This window comes from Lathyrus oleraceus, chromosome 1 (assembly GCF_024323335.1).
Source record: "Lathyrus oleraceus cultivar Zhongwan6 chromosome 1, CAAS_Psat_ZW6_1.0, whole genome shotgun sequence".
NCBI classification, from domain to species: Eukaryota; Viridiplantae; Streptophyta; class Magnoliopsida; order Fabales; family Fabaceae; genus Lathyrus; species Lathyrus oleraceus.
The window spans coordinates 80,110,095-80,135,576 of NC_066579.1; positions in this window are offsets into that span (position 1 = coordinate 80,110,095).

The following is a 25,482-nucleotide window of genomic DNA, read 5'->3' on the forward strand; positions in this document are numbered from 1 at the left end:
AAACATCGAGTCTCACCCAGTCATCGGTAAATGTCTGGTCATTCTTTTTGATGTCGGTAAACATCATCTTTCGATGTCGGTAAATATCGAGTCTCACCCAGTCATCGGTAAATGTCTGGTCATTCTTTTTGATGTCGGTAAACATCATCTTTCGATGTCGGTAAACATCGAGTCTCACCCAGTCATCGGTAAATGTCTGGTCATTCTTTTGGTGTCGGTAAACGCCATTGTTTCGGTGTCGGTAAACATCGAGTCTTTCGGTAAATGTCTGATAAATCCCCAACAGAAATCCCCAGAAGTCGTCGGTAAATGCCTTGTCTGGTATCACCACAAAGGTTTTGTTCCTCCCCAAGCGGAGATGCCATCGGTAAATGGCCCAGTTTTCTTCGATATCGGTAAATATCGAGTTCTCAGTTGCAGCAGCCATCGGTAAATGGTCTTGCTAAGTTGACATCGGTAAATGTCAAGTTTCTTTGAAGCCACCATCGGTAAATGGTCTTGCTTCCTTCCTACATCAAATTATTTCCCAGCAACCATCGGTAAATGGTCTTGCTGAAGTTGATATCGGTAAATATCAAAGTTTTAACCATCGGTAAATGGTTTTGATTTTCAGAAGTTGTTTTCCCAGCAGCCATCGGTAAATGGTTTTGCTGAAGTTGATATCGGTAAATATCAAGTTCCCGGTTGTCCAACCATCGGTAAATGGTTTTGTTTCTCTGAAGCTATCATGCAGTTGTCATCGGTAAATGACGTGTTTCTTCTGGTATTATATCTAGTCGGTGCAAATTTCTACGGTTCTTTTGTATTCAATCCCTGTTTACCCTGAAAGTCTGACAGCCGTTGCTATCATCCGTTCGGGTTCCCAGCTGATTGAATAGGGGCAGCTGTAACACCTCAAATTTGCACCTATCATTGTACATACCATCTCATATTAGGTCATAGCATATCATGATACATTGCATAGCATTGCATTGTCCCCAGTTGCCTCAAGAGCAAGCAAGTCAAGAATTAGGTCAAACTGATCAGGAGATCAGTCAACCAAGCAAGCAAGGGTGTTTCTCAAGGAGCCAAGGCCCTAGGGTTTGTCCAACAAGTTCACATTACTTGGAGGTCCATTTGAAGTGTTTAAGTCAAGGGCTGGATGTTCAGAAGCCATCAGTTCATGCACAGTCAGTCAGAAACCCTAGAAAGTCAAAGTCAGTCATTTGCAGTGGAGGGTGGCCATTCTTGCAGAATTTGGGCACCATGATCAATCATCAAGGGTTCATATATCTTGAGACATCATTTGGCATCAAGATATCAAGGAATTAGGGTTTGGAATTCATCAGAAGGTGCTTCAGTCAAGCAAAACCCTAGAAAAGTCAAAGTTGGTCAACTGTGGTTGATTTTATGGTTTTGATGGATGGAAATGGTTTGAGAGAGTTTATTCATGTCCCAATAGGCCTCATATATCATGGCAATCAACATCATTGAAGAATTTGAAGCCAATCAGAAAATTTCCAAAAATAGAAACTGGACTTGTAATTTTAACTGCCAAAAATGGAAACTTCTTGATCTTAAACTTACATCATGATACAAGCTTCAAATGAATTTTTGCCCAACATGAAAGTTGAAGATCTTGTTCTCCCATTTTCAAAAAGTCCAAGAATTCCAAAATCCCATGCATGGTTTGCAAGATATGATCATTTCATTTTCACCATTTTGTGAACTTCAAAGAGCCATATCTCTCAAACCATTAGGCCAAATTTGGTGGGGTTTTTTCCTACAAACCAAATTTTTCCTCCTCTTTCCAAAAATATAAACTTCATGTGCCAAAACATTGCCAATCAAAATGGCACTTTTGGACCTAGCATGTTTGAATTTCAAGTGAGGTGCAATTTTGACTTTTTGAATTAAACATTTTCTATCACATTGGCCATTTGGAATTGTTTTAGGACCTCATTTCTGACTTGTTGCAAGGCCCAATTCGCAACTTGCACCTCCACCTTGCCACTTAAGTGGAAAAATGGTCAATTAGCAAAATGGCTTGATTAGCAAATTCTGTTTTCACTCTCCACAAACCTTGATTAAACAGATGCTGAACAACATATAATGGCTTCATTTTTACCTCTGCAGAACCCTAGCACACTCTCACCAAAACAAAAACTCTCTCTCTCAAAAAAATCTCATTTTCCATTCTTGAACTTTTGCTGAAAAATTCAAAGAAAACTTGAGCTACCTTTGCTTGCTACATCATCTCTCATCATATTTGAGCTGCTTCCAAGCATCTAACAACAACTGTAACAACCATTTCGAGCTCTGTTTTTTTCAAGCATTCATCAATGGCAGCCATGAGTAGAAGCTACCTTTGTGGTTTTCTACCCACAAGCTGGTAGTTGTAAAATCCCACATTCACCCCCTTGCAGAGTTAACCCTTTGTGCTCATCCCGATGATGACTGGTTACTTTTCCATTGGCCTCTACCTACAAACCGGTAGTTTTAAGTCCTATCTTTGTGGTTTTCTACCCACAAGCTGGTAGTTGTAAAATCCCACGTTCTCCCCTTGTTGGAGTTAACCCTTTGTGCTCATCCTATCGATGACTGGTTACCTTTTCTGTGGTTTTCTGCCTACAAACCGGTAGATGTAATCCCCTCTTTGTGGTATTAATACTCTTTTCCCCTTTGGATACTTGCCTTGATCAAGCAGTATTGTCCCCATTGGGTCGTCCCCTTCTTTTTGGATACTTGCTCCGAGTAAGCAACTTTATCCTCTTTGGATTGGTCATCTTTGCATACCTAGTCCTGGTACCGATGCCTTTCTTTTCGGTCGTTTATTCATCTAACAACCTACAACCCGGTTATGGATAATCTTCCATGCGAGGTTATTATCTACGTTTTGACGGCTATAGATAATATATCTCATGCACTCTTTGGTCAATCTTTCGATTGTTATCACCAGCAGAGTAAGATTCGTATTCCTTGTGGAATCGAATGTCCCTCCTTTAACAAGACTGCTTTTCTAGCCCTCTTCAGGATGTTGAGTGTTTTGGAACACAAACTAATTCACGTTTTGGCACTCAAGCCAGTTTTCCGGTATTCAAACCGAAGGAGTTTCCGACGATCAGGTCGACGTACTCATGGCACTCAGGCCAATCTTCCGGTATTCAGACCGAAGGAGTTTCCGACGATCAGGTCGACGTACTCATGGCGCTCAGGCCAATCTTTCGGTATTCAGACCGAAGAAGTTTCCGACGATCAGGTCGATGTACTTATGTTTTTCCGGTATTCAGACCGAAGGAGTTTCCGACGATCAGGTCGACGTACTCATGGCACTCAGGCCAATCTTCCAGTATTCAGACCGAAGGAGTTTCCGACGATCAGGTCGACGTACTCATGGCTCTCAAGCCAGTTTTCCGGTATTCAGACCGAAGGAGTTTCCGACGATCAGGTCGACGTACTCATGGCACTCAGGCCAATCTTCCGGTATTCAGACCGAAGGAGTTTCCGACGATCAGGTCGACGTACTCATGGCACTCAGGCCAATCTTCCGGTATTCAGACCGAAGAAGTTTCCGACGATCAGGTCGATGTACTTATGTTTTTCCGGTATTCAGACCGAAGGAGTTTCCGACGATCAGGTCGACGTACTCATGGCACTCAGGCCAATCTTCCGGTATTCAGACCGAAGGAGTTTCCGACGATCAGGTCGACGTACTCATGGCACTCAGGCCAATCTTCCGGTATTCAGACCGAAGGAGTTTCCGACGATCAGGTCGACGTACTCATGGCACTCAGGCCAATCTTTCGGTATTCAGACCGAAGAAGTTTCCGACGATCAGGTCGATGTACTTATGTTTTTCCGGTATTCAGACCGAAGGAGTTTCCGACGATCAGGTCGACGTACTCATGGCACTCAGGCCAATCTTCCGGTATTCAGACCGAAGGAGTTTCCGACGATCAGGTCGACGTACTCATGGCACTCAGGCCAATCTTCCGGTATTCAGACCGAAGAAGTTTCCCACGATCAGGTCGATGTACTTATGTTTTTCCGGTATTCAGACCGAAGAAGTTTCCGACGATCAGGTCGATGTACTTATGTTTTTCCGGTATTCAGACCGAAGAAGTTTCCGACGATCAGGTCGATGTACTTATGTTTTTCCGGTATTCAGACCGAAGAAGTTTCCGACGATCAGGTCGATGTACTTATGTTTTTCCGGTTTTCAGACCGAAGAAGTTTCCGACGATCAGGTCGATGTACTTACGACGCTCAGCCATGGTTATCCCTGTGTCGAGGTCGACGTTTCTGTTTCGAGGTTCAGGCCGATTTCTTTTTTCCGTTCCAGACGGATTTTTCTTTCAAGACTGTTTCTTTGCCGATCCTGACAGGCGTTGTTAATTATTTTTCCAGCAGAGTTCATCCTGCCAGTGGATTGGACGAGTGTCCATAACAGACTGATACCCGCATCCCCAGCTGAGTTGATTCTACTTGTAAACATTGTGGGTCGTCCCCGGCGGAGTAGCAGTTATTCCCCAAAAAAGCAGGGCCTATTTTATCTGAGGTTTGTATGAGCCTTACCCCCAGAGAGTGGCCTGGTTTAGTTTCCCCCAGCGGAGCTTTCATTTCCCCAAGCGGAATTTTTGTGGATTGATTGGGCTATCCTCAGCAGTTTACCTTTGTTTTCCCCTAGCAGAGTTGCTTTATTACTCCCCAGCAAATTGCTTTGTCCTCCTCTAGTGGATTTGTGCTGTTGGTTCCCCAGCAGTTGTTTTGTTGTTCCCCAGCAGTGGATTTATCTTGAAGATTCCTCAACACAGTCGTCCTGTGTACTTCCCCGCAGAGTTCTTATCATATTGCATTGCATATAGTAATCATTGCATCCTCAAAACTGCGTAGCATTTCCATTCCATATGGAGCATTACGCCATAGAAAAATTCAAACATATGCATTCATGTGTTCAAAACCACATCAGACCGTATCCCCCGGTAGAGGTGGATCATTTTGTTCAACATCATCACCAAGTCTGCTACAGTTGCTTCGACAGCATTCAGAATTGATTATCCCCACAGAGGTTTATTTCCTCACCCGATGGTGACAGAGGTTTATTTCCTCACCCGACGGTGACGAAAGTCCGTTTCTCCCCCAGTGAGACCCCCAGCAAATGATCAGCCTTGCCTTGACATATCTAAGATGTCGTTCTTGTGATACCAGTAAGTGTCATGTCAAACACCCGCGTGTGTCTTCTTTGTTTTTGGTGTCGGTAAACACCATTGCTTCGATGTCGGTAAACATCGAGTCTCACCCAGTCATCGGTAAATGTCTGGTCATTCTTTTTGATGTCGGTAAACATCATCTTTCGATGTCGGTAAATATCGAGTCTCACCCAGTCATCGGTAAATGTCTGGTCATTCTTTTTGATGTCAGTAAACATCATCTTTCGATGTCGGTAAACATCGAGTCTCACCCAGTCATCGGTAAATGTCTGGTCATTCTTTTGGTGTCGGTAAACGCCATTGTTTCGGTGTCGGTAAACATCGAGTCTTTCGGTAAATGTCTGATAAATCCCCAACAGAAATCCCCAGAAGTCGTCGGTAAACGCCTTGTCTGGTATCACCACAAAGGTTTTGTTCCTCCCCAAGCGGAGATGCCATCGGTAAATGGCCCAGTTTTCTTCGATATCGGTAAATATCGAGTTCTCAGTTGCAGCAGCCATCGGTAAATGGTCTTGCTAAGTTGACATCGGTAAATGTCAAGTTTCTTTGAAGCCACCATCGGTAAATGGTCTTGCTTCCTTCCTACATCAAATTATTTCCCAGCAACCATCGGTAAATGGTCTTGCTGAAGTTGATATCGGTAAATATCAAATTTTTAACCATCGGTAAATGGTTTTGATTTTCAGAAGTTGTTTTCCCAGCAGCCATCGGTAAATGGTTTTGCTGAAGTTGATATCGGTAAATATCAAGTTCCCGGTTGTCCAACCATCGGTAAATGGTTTTGTTTCTCTGAAGCTATCATGCAGTTGTCATCGGTAAATGACGTGTTTCTTCTGGTATTATATCTAGTCGGTGCAAATTTCTACGGTTCTTTTGTATTCAATCCCTGTTTACCCTGAAAGTCTGACAGCCGTTGCTATCATCCGTTCGGGTTCCCAGCTGATTGAATAGGGGCAGCTGTAACACCTCAAATTTGCACCTATCATTGTACATACCATCTCATATTAGGTCATAGCATATCATGATACATTGCATAGCATTGCATTGTCCCCAGTTGCCTCAAGAGCAAGCAAGTCAAGAATTAGGTCAAACTGATCAGGAGATCAGTCAACCAAGCAAGCAAGGGTGTTTCTCAAGGAGCCAAGGCCCTAGGGTTTGTCCAACAAGTTCACATTACTTGGAGGTCCATTTGAAGTGTTTAAGTCAAGGGCTGGATGTTCAGAAGCCATCAGTTCATGCACAGTCAGTCAGAAACCCTAGAAAGTCAAAGTCAGTCATTTGCAGTGGAGGGTGGCCATTCTTGCAGAATTTGGGCACCATGATCAATCATCAAGGGTTCATATATCTTGAGACATCATTTGGCATCAAGATATCAAGGAATTAGGGTTTGGAATTCATCAGAAGGTGCTTCAGTCAAGCAAAACCCTAGAAAAGTCAAAGTTGGTCAACTGTGGTTGATTTTATGGTTTTGATGGATGGAAATGGTTTGAGAGAGTTTATTCATGTCCCAATAGGCCTCATATATCATGGCAATCAACATCATTGAAGAATTTGAAGCCAATCAGAAAATTTCCAAAAATAGAAACTGGACTTGTAATTTTAACTGCCAAAAATGGAAACTTCTTGATCTTAAACTTACATCATGATACAAGCTTCAAATGAATTTTTTCCCAACATGAAAGTTGAAGATCTTGTTCTCCCATTTTCAAAAAGTCCAAGAATTCCAAAATCCCATGCATGGTTTGCAAGATATGATCATTTCATTTTCACCATTTTGCGAACTTCAAAGAGCCATATCTCTCAAACCATTAGGCCAAATTTGGTGGGGTTTTTTCCTACAAACCAAATTTTTCCTCCTCTTTCCAAAAATATAAACTTCATGTGCCAAAACATTGCGAATCAAAATGGCACTTTTGGACCTAGCATGTTTGAATTTCAAGTGAGGTGCAATTTTGACTTTTTGAATTAAACATTTTCTATCACATTGGCCATTTGGAATTGTTTTAGGACCTCATTTCTGACTTGTTGCAAGGCCCAATTCGCAACTTGCACCTCCACCTTGCCACTTAAGTGGAAAAATGGTCAATTAGCAAAATGGCTTGATTAGCAAATTTTGTTTTCACTCTCCACAAACCTTGATTAAACAGATGCTAAACAACATATAAAGGCTTCATTTTTACCTCTGCAGAACCCTAGCACACTCTCACCAAAACAAAAACTCTCTCTCTCAAAAAAATCTCATTTTCCATTCTTGAACTTTTGCTGAAAAATTCAAAGAAAACTTGAGCTACCTTTGCTTGCTACATCATCTCTCATCATATTTGAGCTGCTTCCAAGCATCTAACAACAACTGTAACAACCATTTCGAGCTCTGTTTTTTTCAAGCATTCATCAATGGCAGCCATGAGTAGAAGCCATTCCAAGCACTTTGAAGCCAAGAATCTTCAACCATGCATCATGTGGGAGGCTGAAGCGCATCTGTTTTGATCTACAACTGCCAAACAACCACTGTTCACTCATTTCTTCAAAATCAAGTAAGAAATCAAATCTCTCCATTTCTAAAATCATGAACTACATCTTGTAGATCTTTTTGCCATGAGTTTACTGAGCTTTGAATCGAAGGAAACGGTTAGGAATTGAGAGAGAAATTCGAAATTTAAATTTGATGTTCATTTATATTTTTGCATGATTTGTCCATTCTAGTTTGATTTAGGATTAATAGAGGTTGATTTATGTTTAAGCATGTTTAAATGAGCATTTTGGTATTTTGGATTTTTGGTTTTGTTAAGAAAATTGTATTGTTGGAATTGGCTGTGATGAGCATATGGTACTGAAGTTTGTTTTGCTGCGCCATTTTTCTGGAATTCTGCATACTGTAGCATTGCCGTTTAGTCTGTAGGGTTTTGGCACATTTGATGTGCATGTGTTTTTAAAAAGTGACGCTTCATTGGTCCAGCACGACATTATACAAGCGCGCTATTGGCGGTACCATAGTTGACCGGGCCCCACCGGCTGGGATCCCAAAATCCCATCATTTGAAAAGCATCATATCACTGCACAGGCACTGTTGTTGCTGGCTTTCGGTGTTAATTATTTTGTTTTTCTTTATTTCTTGCCCTGCATGTGTTTCCAAGAGAAATAGCATAACCAGACGTGACAGTTGGCCAGGCAATTGTGCAGTTGGCCGTGGGCCCACCGGCTGGGATCCCAAAATCCCATCAATTTGGAATGACATTGGTCCACTGCGCGACATGTGTTTTCTTTTCCTCAAAATAATTATTAAATAGTTAATAAATAGCATTTCCTTGCATTTTTTTATTATTTCATTTTTCTTTACAAATTCCAAAAATTCATAAATAATTAAGGGATGATCCAACTGAGATTGGACTTTTTGCACTGTTCTCCATTCTTCATCTAGTTTTTTATGAGTATTTTTATTTAAATTGTACATGTGTGGAAAATTTATTTAGCTAGGGTTTTGTTCATGTGGCAATATTTTGTACATTTTACCAAATCATTTATGAAATGGCCATGCTGTATCCAATGCCCCTGAAGTTTTTTGTGGTTAATCTACACTCATTCACCTTTGTTTTGATGTAAAGTTTGTGCATTTATCATATGTGGTTGTTGAGATTTGATTTTTTGAAGTAGGGTGTGACAATTTGTGTCACACCAATGTTATTCCATTTCATGATTTTTTGTTCATTTGCTTTCTGACCTCCAAATAATGTGAAATTTTGCATGAGCCATCTCTTATATGTCTAGTTGATGTGTGATTTTTCCTGGATTTAATTGTGCAATTTCCCATTTGTTTGTGAATTTTCTTCCCTGCCTAGTCAAATGTTGACTTTGTGTGACACATCTAGCCATTTCATTTGGGAAATCCTCATGCCTTATTGTATGATCATGAAATTTCACATGTGCATACTAGACATCTTGAGCTTTGCATTGGTGTTAATCCCATCCATTTCTCATCTGTTTTCATTTAGTTATGATTTTTTGAAGATGACACATGTTTTGTTGACTTCTTTGTGCACACTTGATATTGTGTTGACTTCCTGATTTTATTTGACCATCTTCCCATGATCCAATTGAGCTGAAATTTCATATGCATGCTGTGTTATGGATTGTGATTGAGTATGAATTATTTCATAATTTTTGGAATTGATTATGTTTGCTTTTGAGCTTGGTCTTGCTGTTGACCTTTTGTATGCTTCCTTTTGCCATGTTTTGACTTCTTTGGTCTATAAAATGATAATGATGCATGATATGAGTTTGAATCCAATTGTGCTTGCTTCTTAAATGCTTGAACTTGACTTTGGTTGACTATTTGTTTGCTGTTTTGACTTTCCCTTTTGTTTTTGACCCTAGGCTTGCCCTAGTGGTCTTTTGGACTTATGTTGAGTTCATTGTTTCAGGTTAAGCATCAATGCTTCAAAGAAACCATACAAATTTGGTTGAGTTTGATTATATATCATGTGCTAACCTTTGTTTTGTAGGTGGTATGATTCATATACTTGGGTTTTGTGCTTTTGCACTTCTGTTTATTGATCTAACTGTTTGATCCCTTTCTTTCTGATTTAAACTGTTGAACTGTTTACTGATAAGTTTGACTTTTTCAGGTACTCTTTAGTTGCTTTATTTGCTTGCTTTGCTATTTAGCAATTTGCTTTTGAGGTATAATTACTCTCTCTTCATGTAGTCTGGAGACCCGGCCCGTTATTTGGCCGGGCAAACTGTCTGAAGTCCTCCTTAAGAGGCAATGCTTGTGTGTGTTTAATTTTGTCCCAAGCAGGAAAAGTCCTTCAAGTAAGGCAATTGGTAGATCAAAGGGATAAGCAACCTATCCCCTACTATTCAGTGAGTCTTCTCCTTGCTCCCATTACATGGTTGTAGCATTGAGATAAAAACCCAAGATCTATCGAGTCAATAATGTGGAAAGAGCTCCATCTTTTTGAGCTCCCACACTTTCTGATATGCTCTCCCTGATCAGGGATAGAAGCAATGAGGCACACCCCTCATCTCCTTTCATCTGCTTCACCTTAGCCTCTCAATGGCAAGGTTAAGAGCAAACCTTTGACCCTACTCCAGTTGGCCTCAGTGCCTAACCCTTGTGTGAGCCTCTTGTATGTATATAGTGTGTGCTATCTGTGATTGTGATTGCTTTGCCTCTTAGGCTAGCTTAGACTTGCCTCCTGTGCAAGTTAGGTTTAGTTTAGGCTAATCCTTGTTTGCTTTCGCCCTCGTTGCGATCCTTTCTCTCGCCCTCGTTGCGATCGAGCCTTCTCCTTTCTCTCGCCCTCGTTGCGATCGAGACTTTCCCTTTCTCTTGCCCTAGTTGCAATCGAGACTTTCGTCCCTCCGTAGCCGAACTACGGAAACTCTGATTCTCATGTTCAGATGAGATACGTAGGCACGAGACGCGATGTCTTGCCGAGTTTGACTAACCACTAACACTAACTCTTTTCTCCCACCCTTGCTGTGATTGAGACCTCCCCTTTCTCTTGCCCTAGTTGCAATCGAGACCCTTGCTTCCTGTGCAAGTCTTGTCTAGGATAGGTTGGCCCTTGTGCCATTTAGCTAGAAACCTTAACTTAGGGTTGACTTTGCATGACAACATCTAGGCTCGAGTCGTAGTCTCCCTAGAGTTGTGTCTCCCTCCGTTATCTGGTTAGGCTAGATCCTTGTCCCTGCGTAGGGGAACTACGTCGCCCTGATCCTCATACCAGATGAGGTACGTAGGCAGGAGATGAGCTGATCTCTCCGGGCGCCTTTTTTCTTTTTGTGTGTTGTTTGACAGTTGCTAGGCTCGAGTGCCTGACTCCTTAGCAATTTGTTGTCTGTTTGTTTGAGTGTGTGCTTGACAGTTATAGGCTCGAGTCCCCGACTCCCTATTAACCTGTTGTGTTGTTGTGTGCTTGGAAGCCAATGTAAGTCCATCGAGTGGCGTTTGGGTTCCAGTGTGTGTGTGTTTGTTGGTTCGGATGCTGATGTAAGTCCAGTGATTGGCATTCGGGCTCCACGTTTGCATGTGTCTTGTCTGTTTGTGTGCGTGTCAGCCGAGCTACGAATGCTCTGATTCTTCTCTCGTCCGAGAAGATACGTATGCATAGGATACGATATCCTAGCGAGCATGTGTCGCTTTCCCAGTCCGAACTACTTCGACTCTGATGTCTATGCCTGATAGACTAAGTAGGCCCAGGATACGATATCCTGCCGAGTCAGTCTTGTCTGTTTTCTTTTGTCTCTTTTCAGCCAGTGTGTGTGAGTTTGAGCAGTGTTTAGCAACCATTTATCCTTCCTTTTGTGCGTGGATCCCGTAGAGTACTACGGATGCGTAGGGGTGCTAATACCTTCCCTTCGCATAACCGACTCCCGAACCCATCCTCTTTGGTCGCGAGACCATGTTCTTTCCTAGGTTTACTCTGAGCGTTTCCTTTCCCTCTTTTGGGATAAATAACGCACGGTGGCGGCTCTGTTGTTCTTTCTTTTCCCGCCGGTTTTTCGCGTGATGCGACACCAATCAATGGACTTATACTAGTCTCCTAAGACAAAACAAAACATGGATACCAGATGCCAATCAATGGACTTATACTAGTTTCCCACCATATCATAGGAACAACTGCCAAGTAATGGACTTATGCTTGTCTCCTCCATGGACAAAGCAAAATGCTACAAAAGCAAATTTTATGAAATGATATACAAATGATGATGATAGATGCACAAAGGCACACATAAGCAAACATGTACAGATGAATCAGGCAATCAGACAAACAAGTCAATTAGCACACACTATATACAATCAATTAGGCTCAAACAAGGTTAGACTTTACAGTCAACTGGAATGGGGTAGTTTGTTCTCTTAACCCTAACATTGAGAGTTAGGGTGAAGCAGATGAAATGGAGATGAGGGGTGTGCCTCATAGCTCTTATCCCTGGCCTGGGAGAGCTTTAAACAATAGAATGTGTGGGAGTTCAGAAAGTTGGAACTCTTCTCCACAAATGATTTGACTCTATAAGATCTTGGGTTAATATCCACAATGCATCAACACATTGTGTGAGCAAAGTGGATGACACACTGAATAGCAGGAGATGGACTACACATCTCTTTTATCTGCCAATTGCCTCATAAGAGGACTTTTCCTGCTTGGCACAAAAGATAAACAATCACAAGCATTGCCTCTTAAGGAGGACTTCAGAAAGGTGTCTACCAATAACAGTAGGTCTTCCAGACTACATGAAGATTAGAGATTATACCTAAGTGGTTAAGCAACCAAGCAAAGCAAAGTTCACAATGAACTTAAAGCAACTTATGTACCTGTGGAAACATCAAACAAATCAGTATAAAGTTCAGACAATCAAACAACAGTCAATAAGCAACCAACAATCCCAATGTACACAAGGTGTAAGCCAAAAGTCAAACTCAAATGAGTTAACATCAACCTACAAAACACACAAAAGTTAGTAATCAAAGGCAAACATCAATGCTCAAGTGATGGAGCATCAACAATTATGGAAACTTGGATGTTCAACCTGAAATCAAAGCTCAAATGTGAGAGGCAACCACTAGGTCAAAGCCTAGGGTCAAAGATGGAGAAAAAATTCAAAACAGAAGCTGAAAATTAACATGAATCAACTTCAAACACATCTTGAAACAATCCAAAATGTCTCACATCAATATCATTAACCAAAAGCATTTCATGATCAATTGAAGTTCAAGGCAATTTTAAAGCTCATATGTGACCAACCAGAATGAAAAATCTCAATTAAATCAGAAATGATTCAAATAATTCCAACAAAATTCATGATCAATCAAGACATTCATAATATGCATCACACAAAAAATCAGAAGCATTGGACATCATTTGGCATGGCAAACACATCATATAAGTTGAACATCAAAAGGTGTGACACAAATTGTCACACCAACTTAACATGATCATAAAACAGAAATGATAAATGGTAAAAATACCAAATCAACACCAAAATGTCGGACAAAGTGTCTAGTTTCATCATGCAAATTTTCAGAATCATTGGATCAAAGACCAGCATTTCACAAATGCATAAGCAAGGCAAGGTCACAAGTAGACATATGATCACATAACCTAGCACCAAATATAATCCAGCCTCGCATAATTTTGGAAATTATGATGAAAAAATAATAGACAAACAGAGGAACAAGTGGAAAAAAATTGGGTATTTTTTGGATCAGTTTCCAATTTAATATGAATTTTTGAAGTTTGGAAAACAATGTTGAAATAAAATGGACAATGCATATGGAAATTGGAGGGAAAGATTAAATGGATTTAAGTTTGAAAATATGCAGCATGTGATACGCGTATGGTGCATAGTGATACGCGTATGGTGCATAGTGATACGCGTATGGTGCACAGTGATACGCGTATGGTACGCGGTGGTTTCCACCATCTTCTTCGCGAAGACAGCGGAGCTACAGTGCATGTGTTCAGAAAATTTTCCAGAATTTCGCAAAAAATGATATCAACAGAAAGCTCTTCCAATGGAGATTACAGATCAATCAACATCTAATCCTAATTCATCAAGATCAAAGAGAAACGAGCAAAAACATTTTGACATGTCAAACTTTAATCAAGCATAACTCATTCGTTTCTCATCCATTTCGCACGAATTTTATATCAGATTAATCAGCATGAAAAACTCTACCTAAACATGGCAATGGATTGAAGAATTAAGACATTCGAGTTTTTACCTCTTGAAGAGCAGAACAATAAAACCGGCGATTCAAGCTCCTAAACTGTCCAGATCCACTCCTATATTGATGACTTGAAGCTTTATGAAGAAATTGGAGCTTGTAGTGACTTAGACCTTGATTAATTTTCCACTTCCATCTTCATGAATTTTGCTTGGAGTATGCTTGATTTCTGCTCGAATTCAATGATCCAATGCTTGACTCTTCATCCACTACACTCAATAAACCAGAATATGGAAGAAAAATGCTATGCTATGTGGAGAATTTTCAAGTTTTGATTGAGAGAAAATTTTGGAGGGAAAAAGCTTCTAGATCCAAAAATGGTGAAAAAGTGATTAACCTCTCAAATTTTGTTATGATTAGAGTATTTATATGCTGTACTAATTATCTCTTAATCCAAATTAATCATGCTTAGTTGAAATTAAGTGAAAAATAAGGTGTTTGGCAAAACTTGAAAATCGCATGGTGCATGGCATGCACACGTGAACAGTGCCATGCAGCGGATCATTTTCACTCAAAATCATCTTCCAAACACAATGGCAATGGTAGAAAGTTCCCATGTTGCACCATTTTTGAATTTTGCAATTTCCCTCCAAAAAACCAATAGATTAACAAGTGATCATGTGATGACAATTCATGTAATGTGATGCATGATTTGGAAATTAGAGGTCAAGAGGAGAATATTGCAAAAAGAACCACTCATTTTGGAGCTTTGGTTGAAAAGTTATGTCCATTTGAAGTTCCATGCATATTTGGCGATGATTTGATCATATCTCCTTAACCACACATCATATGCTCATGATCTTGGACATTTTGGAAATGGGAGAGAAGGATCTACAACTTTCATGTTCAACAAATTTTCATTTGAAGCTTTCTTGATGATGTAATATTTAGTTGAAGTTGGTCTAAAACCTTTCCATTTTTGGCAAATTCAAATTATAGGTCACTTTCTATTTTTGGAAAGTTTTGACCTGACTTCAAATTCTTCAAGGTGAGTGTTTGAAATGTCAAATGAGACTTGTTTGAACATGAATGAAGTATTTCTAATCACTTCCCACCTCCAAATCCACAGTTGACTTGGCAGTTGACTTTCTAGGCCTTCAGTTGACCTGACAATGTTCTGATGAAATTCAAGCCTCTACCACTTGGGATTTTGCTTCAAAATAACATCATAGCTCATATGAACTCTTGATAATGATTATGGGGTCCAAATTCTCAAGAATGGCCACCATCTATTGCTCAATGACTGCCTTTGATTGCTTTGACCTGTGATTGCTTCATCTGCAAGACAAAGGTTAGATGACATATTTTTGTACTTTTGGTTAGTGATAGAAGAAAAGCAATGATATACAAAATGCAAAACATGCTTGGTGATCAAGAATCACTCACAATAAGATAACCTACCCATAGGGAAGGAAGCAAGGTGTTTAATGATCCTTGAGGCAATGCAATGAGATGATATGATGCCATGAGGGATCTTAGGGACAAAATTGGGGTCTTACAGATGCCCCTATTTAAGGTCATTCTAGTCGGAGAAGTGAAGTTTAGAAATCTTCATCTCGACGCGGTAGAATGGGCTTAAATAACAGTAATGAGACAAATTTTGGTCCCTAAGAGACCTCATGATGCAAATGTATGCATGTAAAAGAAACAAAACAAAACTCTGTGGGGAATATGGGTCCACAAAGAAGGAAAGACGATCCATCGAAGTAATACACTCACCAGGAACGGAGACTCTAACAAGACTCTTCATGGGGATAATAATAAAAGGAAGAAGAATGCGTGAGCAGGACACGACTCTGAATTAGGGTAAAACTGACACAGCGTGAACAGGACACGACTGTACTAGAGACCTCATTGCGGAGTGAAGGACTCAAACTGGGGACAAACGAATTCCAAAGGAAGACACATCCATTGGAAAGACTTCAAGCTGACTCAAACTATCCACAAAGGATACTTCGGATAAAAATCCGGATTCGGACTGGGGAAAAAGATTCACACAGAACCTCCCTGCCGGGGAAAAGTTGCATATATTGGGGAAAACGCCAATACAGCAAAAGGGTAAAATCACAACAGAAACTCCATTGGAGAAGGTCTAACAAAAAGACTCTCCTGGAGAAGCAACAAAGAATGAGGTGTTACCGGTATAAGGGTAACAAGCTCAGGAAGAATGAATATCTAAGACCGGTATAAGGGTGAGAGATATCAATCAACCAAACATCTGAGAAATACCTGAGAAGGTACATCTACTCAGGAACATCTGACTCTACAGGGGACCAAGGTCATAATAGGGTGCAGAAAGGAAGGAACACCAAGGATACCGACTACTGGGTATATAATAGGTGACCAACCAAAACGTGAATTGGTATATATGCCAAGACACTCATCATCCAAAAGGAGGGCTTGAAAAAGCAAATCGACTTACAGGATGGACATTCGACTCCGCAACGGGAAAACGAATCTTACTCAGCTAGGGAAACAAACCCAAAGAGCGCATGAGATATAATATCCATTACCGTCAGAACGTGGATAGTATACTCGCATGAGATATATCATCTATTATTGTCAGAACGTAGATAATATACTCGCACGGAAGGAAACACCAGGGATACCGGTTACTGGGTATATAATAGGTGACCTACCGAAACCGTGAATTGGTATATATGTCAAGACACTCATCATCCTGAAGAGAGCAAAACGCAAACTTATCAAAGGATGGATATTCGATTCTACAAAGACTACGAATCTTACTCCGCTGGGGAAAATCAACAAAGGATTCCAACCAAAGAGTGAATGAGATATATTATTCATTACCGTCAAAACGTGAATAATACACTTGAAAAGGAAGAGACACCAGAGATACCGGTTACTGGGTATAATAGGTGACCAACCAAAGAGAGAGACAATCGTTACCAACAACAACAGGGAAAACGAAAGACAACTCACAGGGGATAAATTGCAAGCATCCGACAATTATCCAAGAGAACAACAAATATTCAATTCCGCAAAAGGAATACGAATCTTACTCGACTGGGGAAACACAACAGGCTTCGACTGAAGAGTGCATGAGATATATTATCCATTACCGTCAGAACGTGGATAACATACTCGCATGGAAGATTATCCACAACCGGTTACTGGGTTAAGAAAGGATAAATCAACCGAAAAGAAAGGCATCGGGATACCAAACTAGGTATATAATGATGACCGATCAAAGGGAGCAACGTCATTACCAAACAAGGGCAAATGAAAGATGACCCGCTGGGGATGAATTGCATAAACAGCAACTATCCACAAGGACTTGCTAGGGACACAATTGCTAGCAAACGGCAATTACCCAGATGCAAGAAGGGAAAATCAACATTGAATATTGAATGAAGATAACCACAAAGAGTAACCATCATCGGTTAGGATGAAACAACAAGGTTAACTCTGCAAAGAGGAGAAATTAGGGTTTACAACTATCGAATACGGGGTAGAAGACCAAAACGCTGGCTAAGGATAAAATTGCTAGCATCCGGCAATTATCCACAAGAAAGCACAGACTCCGTTGGGGATAAAAACCACAACAACATAGGATTTACAACTACCGAATACTGGGTAGAAGACCACAAAATCCACCATCAACCAGAGTGAACCACAAAGGTTACCTCTGCTAGGGGAAAAGAGATAGGACTTACAACTACCGAATACTGGGTAGTAGCCAACAACTCTGATGAGGATAAAAGATAGGGTTTACATCTACCGAATACGGGGTAGAAAACCACAACGTCCGCGCGTGGGGAATGAAAGAATCACAATTCCGCACGGGAAACAAAATAGGGTTTATAACAAAACACCAACTGCTGTGGAGCAGAAAACTAGGATTTACGACTACCGACTACTGGGTAGAAAACCGACGACTCTTGCTGAGGAATAAAAGGTATATCACCATAAATTCCGCCAAGAAGAGGGAACATAGGACTTATAACTACCGGTATAAGGGTAGAGGCCCAAAAGACTCCGCTGGGGATAAGATGAACTATTGCCGGTTACTGGGCAATTCATTCATTTATTCCACAGGGAAGCACAAGAAACAGATGAAAAATGCCAATTCAGGATCAAACCAAAAAGGCAAACCGAATCAAGACTCATCCTAATGAGGATATAACTCAATAGGAAGATCCATCCCAATATATGTGTTGGGAGGAAACGGAAGAAACCGTCATCCACGAGGATATATCTCAGTGGGGAACTGCAGAAGGAAAGACAAACACTTTCTGCTTATGGGCTGACTCTATATTGAGAGATTAAACACCCGACATCTGCTTGGGGAGATCTACTGGAGAGATCTACATCACCATTAGCAAGAAACAACAAACAAAAAGATATATGGCAAAAAATGCAACATGAATATCTGAATATTGAAAGTATGCATGAATATGCGTAATTTATGTTTGATGAATGCTGACAAAACAAACATATCTAACACAAACAGGCCCAGGAATCAAACGCCCGGTACTATACTTCCAGAGGAAAAAACCAACTGGAGAACCAATTTGCTGGAGATCTACATGCTGAAAAGCAAAGATCTGCGGGGAAACCAAAAGAGGTCAGAGATATCAAGAAATCATAAAATCTCTGAGTGATGGATCATCAATCAACCCAACTGGGGAACAGAAACTCACAACAGGCATAAACCGCCACAAAGACAAATCTGTTGGGGAAATGGAGAAATCCCGAGATTTCTGCAGGGGGATCCTCAGTATCAACTGGGAAACAAAAATTCACTGCACACACAAGAACTGCTGAAGAGAACACACGAGTAGAATCTAGCCGCACAAGCAACTCTACTGGGAAAACCGTCAGCCACTCCATCGGGGATAAACCCACTGGGGGAAAATAGATCACACAAGTAGATTCTGCACACAAGCCACTCTGCTAGGGATCAAAACATCAGGAAATCAACCAAACCCAAGGATGATAGACCACCAACCGACCCTACTAGGGAAATAGAGATTTTCAATAGGCAGAAACTGCCACCAAAAGCAACTCTGTTGAGGATACCAACTCCGTTGGAGAATACCAACTCTGGCGGGGATTCTGTAGGGAAACATCATAGATACAAATCCATCATACCACAAATCTACTGGTGGCTCTACTGGAGAAGAGGAGGAGAGCTGGGGATCAACCACCAAATGCTGCTCTGCTGAAGGAATAAGAGGTAAGATCCTCAACAAGCGCTCTGATGGGGAGATATAGCATAAACGCAGTCCATCATATCAACAACTCTGCCAGCGACTGTGCTGAGGAAAGTGATGAAGTGTCGGGATGTCAATCCACCGACTACCGAATCTTCCAAGAGGGAAAACTCCCATGCTGAAGAGAGAATACTGTTGGAGAGGACGGTGAAGTCTATAACTAACACTCTGCTTAGGGAACAACCCCAACAAAAGCTCTGCTTGGGGAACAACCCCAACAACCATCTAGAGAAAGAGGATACAACCAATTCCAGGAATATGAACAAATGTCTTACCCTATTGGAAATCATGCCATCCTTGGGAGAGCACTGAGAAATTCTTAAGTATCCTTTCATCATTGTGAATATTCACTTTGTTTAAAACAACAATTTTTTTTTTGAAAAATTTATTTGTTTAAAACAATGACATTTTATCAATTAAAACATGCAAAACATTTGTTGAATTGAAACAAATAAGAGTGCAAATAATTGGATAAAAGCTCAAATTGATTTGATGGAATGGTAGCCTGCAAATGGCAAGACTCCATAGATCTGTACAAATTTGAAATCAGTGATATATATTGGAAGAGGGCTACATTGAACATAATGATCCTTTCTCTACCAATTTGAATCTCAATGTATTCGAAGCTTCAGTCGACGACGAATCGAGAATCTCTGACGAAAAGACAGCTGCGGAACAGAAAGTCTTATCCGGATGCAGTTACTTGCCAAATCCGTAATTTTTGCCTAGATTGCCCCTAGGGTGAGGTACTCAATCTAGCGGGATGGCGATATTCTTTTTTCATGTCTCTAATTTTTTGCCTGGATCGCCCTTGCGGGTTCTCCACCGAGACGCTCATTTTTGCCTAAGCCGCCTATTCGGGTTTTAAACTTAGCGAGCTATTCTGTTTTTCTTTTGCATACTTTTTTTTTAGGCAAAGTATTTCTTGACTGCATCTGAATTCATAGGACGAGTGAAATCCTCCCCATCCATTGTTGTAAGCATCAAAGCACCGCCTGAAAAGGCTCTCTTAACAACATATGGACCTTCATAGTTTGGAGTCCACTGGCCCCTGGAATCGGGCGCGAAAGACAAGACTTTCTTGGGCACGAGGTCACCTTCTTGGAACACACGAGGTTTGACCTTCTTAATGAATGCTTTCTTCATTCTCTGCTGATATAACTGACCATGACACATGGCAGTCAATCGCTTTTCTTCAATCAAATTCAGTTGGTCATAACGACTCTGAATCCATTCAGCATCAGTCAACTTGGGATTTGAGGGTATCATTTCTCTTTTATTCTTCCTTTTTTTTTTTGATTTTATTCTTTTATTTTTTTCACCCCCTCTTCTTTTTTTCTTTTTTTTTTACATTACATTTGTAATGCCCCAGTTTAACTATTCTGCTGATTCTCAAGATACAGCTGAATGATCTTCTTTTCATACTCAAGAAGGCGGGTAATCTCGTCAGGAATCCCCTTCAACGTCATCTTCCTCTGCCTCAAATACAAGGAATTCAAGATTGGGAGATGGCGTTGGATCATTATGTTCAATGGGTTTAGAAATCCCTGCATAATGGTTTTGGTTAATAAAAAACTTTAGAATTTAAACAAGCAAATCATTATGCAGATGAAAAGATTGTTTTTATTCTTGTTTTTCAGGGTTTTTTGTGATCACCGATTTCATGCAAAAGCAAAAAGTGAAAACAAGTGGAAAAACAAATGTTTAACAATGCATTAATTGAACGGAAATATCATTGCATATATGATGCCAAGAATGTCATCACTTCTCCTTTTGGCATGGGAGAAGGGTTTTTGAAACAAAGTGAACATATTACGTTGACTTATGAATGACTGTAGGAACATCCACAGCGACCCATTTGTGGCAAACACCGCCAGGAATAACGAAGTTGCTCAAATCCTATGCATCCTCTTCCAGAATAGCAGCAGCTTCCTCAGCTTGATCAGCATGGATGAAACCTCCACTCTTGAACAACCCTTGCTCATTTAATGCCCTAGAAGAATAGCCAATGCCAGCCCGGGATTTATTATCTTCAAGCTCAATTATCTTCCCTAAACCAGCAACTGCACCACATTCAATGGCCAGTTATGCATCGCGATAAGAAGCAAATGAAGGAGACTTCTTCTCAATTGGCTCAGCAATAGACAAAGCTTGGAAAGGCGTTCCAACTTCATCCTCAGCGTCAATGAAGGAAGACAAGTGGCTACCCAGGAATAAATCCATCAAAAGCACTTAATCTGGCAAATTCCTCCTTGAGTTCACAGTTCTCTTGCTCAAGATAATCCATCACTCTTGAAGAATCGGCTCTGGTGTAGTACCGGGAAGTGCGTCTTCAAAATAAATGAAGAGCAACAGGGATCAGACCACAAGACCAGAAGCTGAGAACAACACCTGCTTATGCATATGATGCATGAAGTGTTTGTGCATATGCTTTATTTTTTTTTATTTCAAAGGAACTCGAGGGTTTTATTTGCAAACTTTGAAATATTAAACATTTTGAATTCAATGGAAAAAATCTCATCGAATAATTCTTTGTCTGAAAATTTTTGCAAAGAAACCCCTTAAGTTCTTTGAGAAAAAAAAATTCTCATTTTTTGATGATATGGGTGCAGATGAATGCATGAATGCCTGAATGCAACAATCACACTCAAGGGTCAAGCAAGGCACACCAGACAAAGGTCATGGGAAAGCTCATAGCATCCTTAATATCAATCATCCGTTTTGGTGGGTTATGGTTTTCACCTTATCGACACCCAAGTTCCATTGATATTAACAATACATGAACCGGCTCAATCATCCTTCATATCAATCATCCATTTTGGTGGATTGTGGTTTTCACCTTATCGACACCCAAGTTCCATTGATATTAAGGATGTCTGAACGACTCAACCATGAATCACGGGTTTGTTGAGAGTCACGAGCATGGAGTCTCGGTTAAGAACCACCCAGAGGGAGTGTACTAGGGTTTAAACCTGCCGAACATGTTCTACCAGAGGTTACCATAGTCGTCATCCCATCTTTCGAATATTATCGGAGGATTGAATACTCATATTCCAAAAATATTCTCAAGAGAGACTCTTATGAGTGTAGTATCGCGTAACAATCGCATCAGATCTTACATCTGAACAACCTCCGCACTACGTCCTAAAAATAGGCCAAGATGGGCTTGGTAAACTAAGGTCCTTGGCTTCTAAGGCACATGATTGAAATAATAATTCCTAACCACAAATAACTTGTGTGACATTATTAATCCAACATGACCTCCACCAAGTGAATGGACTCGCAAGTCAACTTGTTAAGGAATACTCCACACAAGTCGACAAGACTATGCCATTCTCCTATCCTAAGGTGCACTCGAGTTCGGGTATAGAACTCATCTCACAGAGATCACCAAGCAAACAAGCAATTATATATCAAGCAATTCAAACATTACAATCAATACAGTAATCCCAAATTGTACAAAAATATGTCAAATAACAAATAAACAAATATCATACAACAAGGGTGAAAAGTAGGCAAAACCACCAAGGATTTTTTTATGTCCCCAGCAGAGTCGCCACTTTTCTGTAGCGGTGTATTCGTCACTTTATGATTTATTGATTAAATCAAAAGCAAAGCATACAAAGAATCGAGTCGCCACCGCACTTTTATTTATCCAAAGGAATGGCTAAAAAGCGAACAAAAGCCTAAGAACTTTTACATATAGAAAACTAATGAAAAGATCAGAGATCAGGGTAAGGGGTAAATTACGCAATGGGAAGGTGTTAGGCACCCAAAACGTCCTAGGTACTCCTAGGGAGCCCTTTTCACACTTGTTGTACGGAATGTTATTTGTTTATAATATATTTATTGTGCAAACATGGATTGAAGGGATGAGAAAAGAATATACAAGTTACTATTTTTGTGTTTGAACGGATGAACCCGTTGCCTACGTACCTTTCCATGGAAGGTAAGGATCAAAATGCCGTAGTTCGGCTAATAGATTTCCAAAATATGAGTGGGTTCGTTTTAAAACAAAAGCCCTAAGGTCTTTCGTTATCCACGGGAGAAAACTCAACCTTATACAAACAACAAGTCCACCATGTGAGAACAGCTTCAACTTGCTAGTGAGGGGTTAACCCTATAATAAGCAAGGAAGTCTTACAATTCAATCACTAAGGACAAAAGGTGAGATTAACATCAACCAACTAGGATAAATCAAACCTATGGCTAATGTATGAAAACTTATCAAGAATGGACAAAGCCACAAAACAATTGAATGAGTGAAATTAACCAATTAGGATTTATTCACAAAAATGGTCAAAGTATGATTAGAATTCAATTCAAAAGAAGTATTTATGAAAGTGAAGTTTGGAAAATCAAAGGCCTAAAGCCTAGGTTTCTAATTTGAAAAGAAATGAAAATGTTTGCGCAATGTTTTTCAAGTTTGAGGTTACATGCAAATGGAGGTTTAAAGAAACAAAAGGTGGGAGGGTGAGGAAGTAAAACTTCTTAGATGTTCACCTCTTGAGATCATATGTAGATGATCCAAGTGATTCCTTTGAAATAGGCAATGAGCAAATAAGCAAATGAGCAAAGAAAAATGGATACCGGATGCCAATCCATGGACTTATTCCAATCTCCTAAAACAAAAGAACAAATGATACCAGATGCCAATCAATGGACTTATACTAGTCTCACAGAAACAAAATAACAATGATACTAGATGCCAATCAATGGGCTTATACTAGTCTCACAAAACAGAAATGGATACCGGATGCCAATCAATGGGCTTATACCAATATCCCAAAACAAAACAAACATGGATACCAGATGCCAATCAATGGACTTATACTAGTCTCCTAAGACAAAACAAAACATGGATACCAGATGCCAATCAATGGACTTATACTAGTTTCCCACCATATCATAGGAACAACTGCCAAGTAATGGACTTATGCTTGTCTCCTCCATGGACAAAGCAAAATGCTACAAAAGAAAAGTTTATGAAATGATATACAAATGATGATGATAGATGCACAAAGGCACACATAAGCAAACATGTACAGATGAATCAGGCAATCAGACAAACAAGTCAATTAGCACACACTATATACAATCAATTAGGCTCAAACAAGCTTAGACTTTACAGTCAACTGGAATGGGGTAGTTTGTTCTCTTAACCCTAACATTGAGAGTTAGGGTGAAGCAAATGAAATGGAGATGAGGGGTGTGCCTCATAGCTCTTATCCCTGGCCTGGGAGAGCTTTAAACAATAGAATGTGTGGGAGTTCAGAAAGTTGGAACTCTTCTCCACAAATGATTTGACTCTATAAGATCTTGGGTTAATATCCACAATGCATCAACACATTGTGTGAGCAAAGTGGATGACACACTGAATAGCAGGAGATGGACTACACATCTCTTTTATCTGCCAATTGCCTCATAAGAGGACTTTTCATGCTTGGCACAAAAGATAAACAATCACAAGCATTGCCTCTTAAGGAGGACTTCAGACAGGTGCCTACCAATAACAGTAGGTCTTCCAGACTACATGAAGATTAGAGATTATACCTAAGTGGTTAAGCAACCAAGCAAAGCAAAGTTCACAATGAACTTAAAGCAACTTATGTACTTGTGGAAACATCAAACAAATCAGTATAAAGTTCAGACAATCAAACAACAGTCAATAAGCAACCAACAATCCCAATGTACACAAGGTGTAAGCCAAAAGTCAAACTCAAATGAGTTAACATCAACCTACAAAACACACAAAAGTTAGTAATCAAAGGCAAACATCAATCCTCAAGTGATGGAGCATCAACAATTATGGAAACTTGGATGTTCAACCTGAAATCAAAGCTCAAATGTGAGAGGCAAACCACTAGGTCAAAGCCTAGGGTCAAAGATGGAGAAAAAATTCAAAACAGAAGCTGAAAATTAACATGAATCAACTTCAAACACATCTTGAAACAATCCAAAAGGTCTCACATCAATATCATTAACCAAAAGCATTTCATGATCAATTGAAGTTCAAGGCAATTTTAAAGCTCATATGTGACCAACCAGAATGAAAAATCTCAATTAAATCAGAAATGATTAAAATAATTCCAACAAAATTCATGATCAATCAAGACATTCATAATATGCATCACACAAGAAATCAGAAGCATTGGACATCATTTGGCATGGCAAACACATCATATAAGTTGAACATCAAAAGGTGTGACTCAAATTGTCACACCAACTTAACATGATCATAAAACAGAAATGATAAATGGTAAAAATACCAAATCAACACCAAAATGTCGAACAAAGTGTCTAGTTTCATCATGCAAATTTTCAG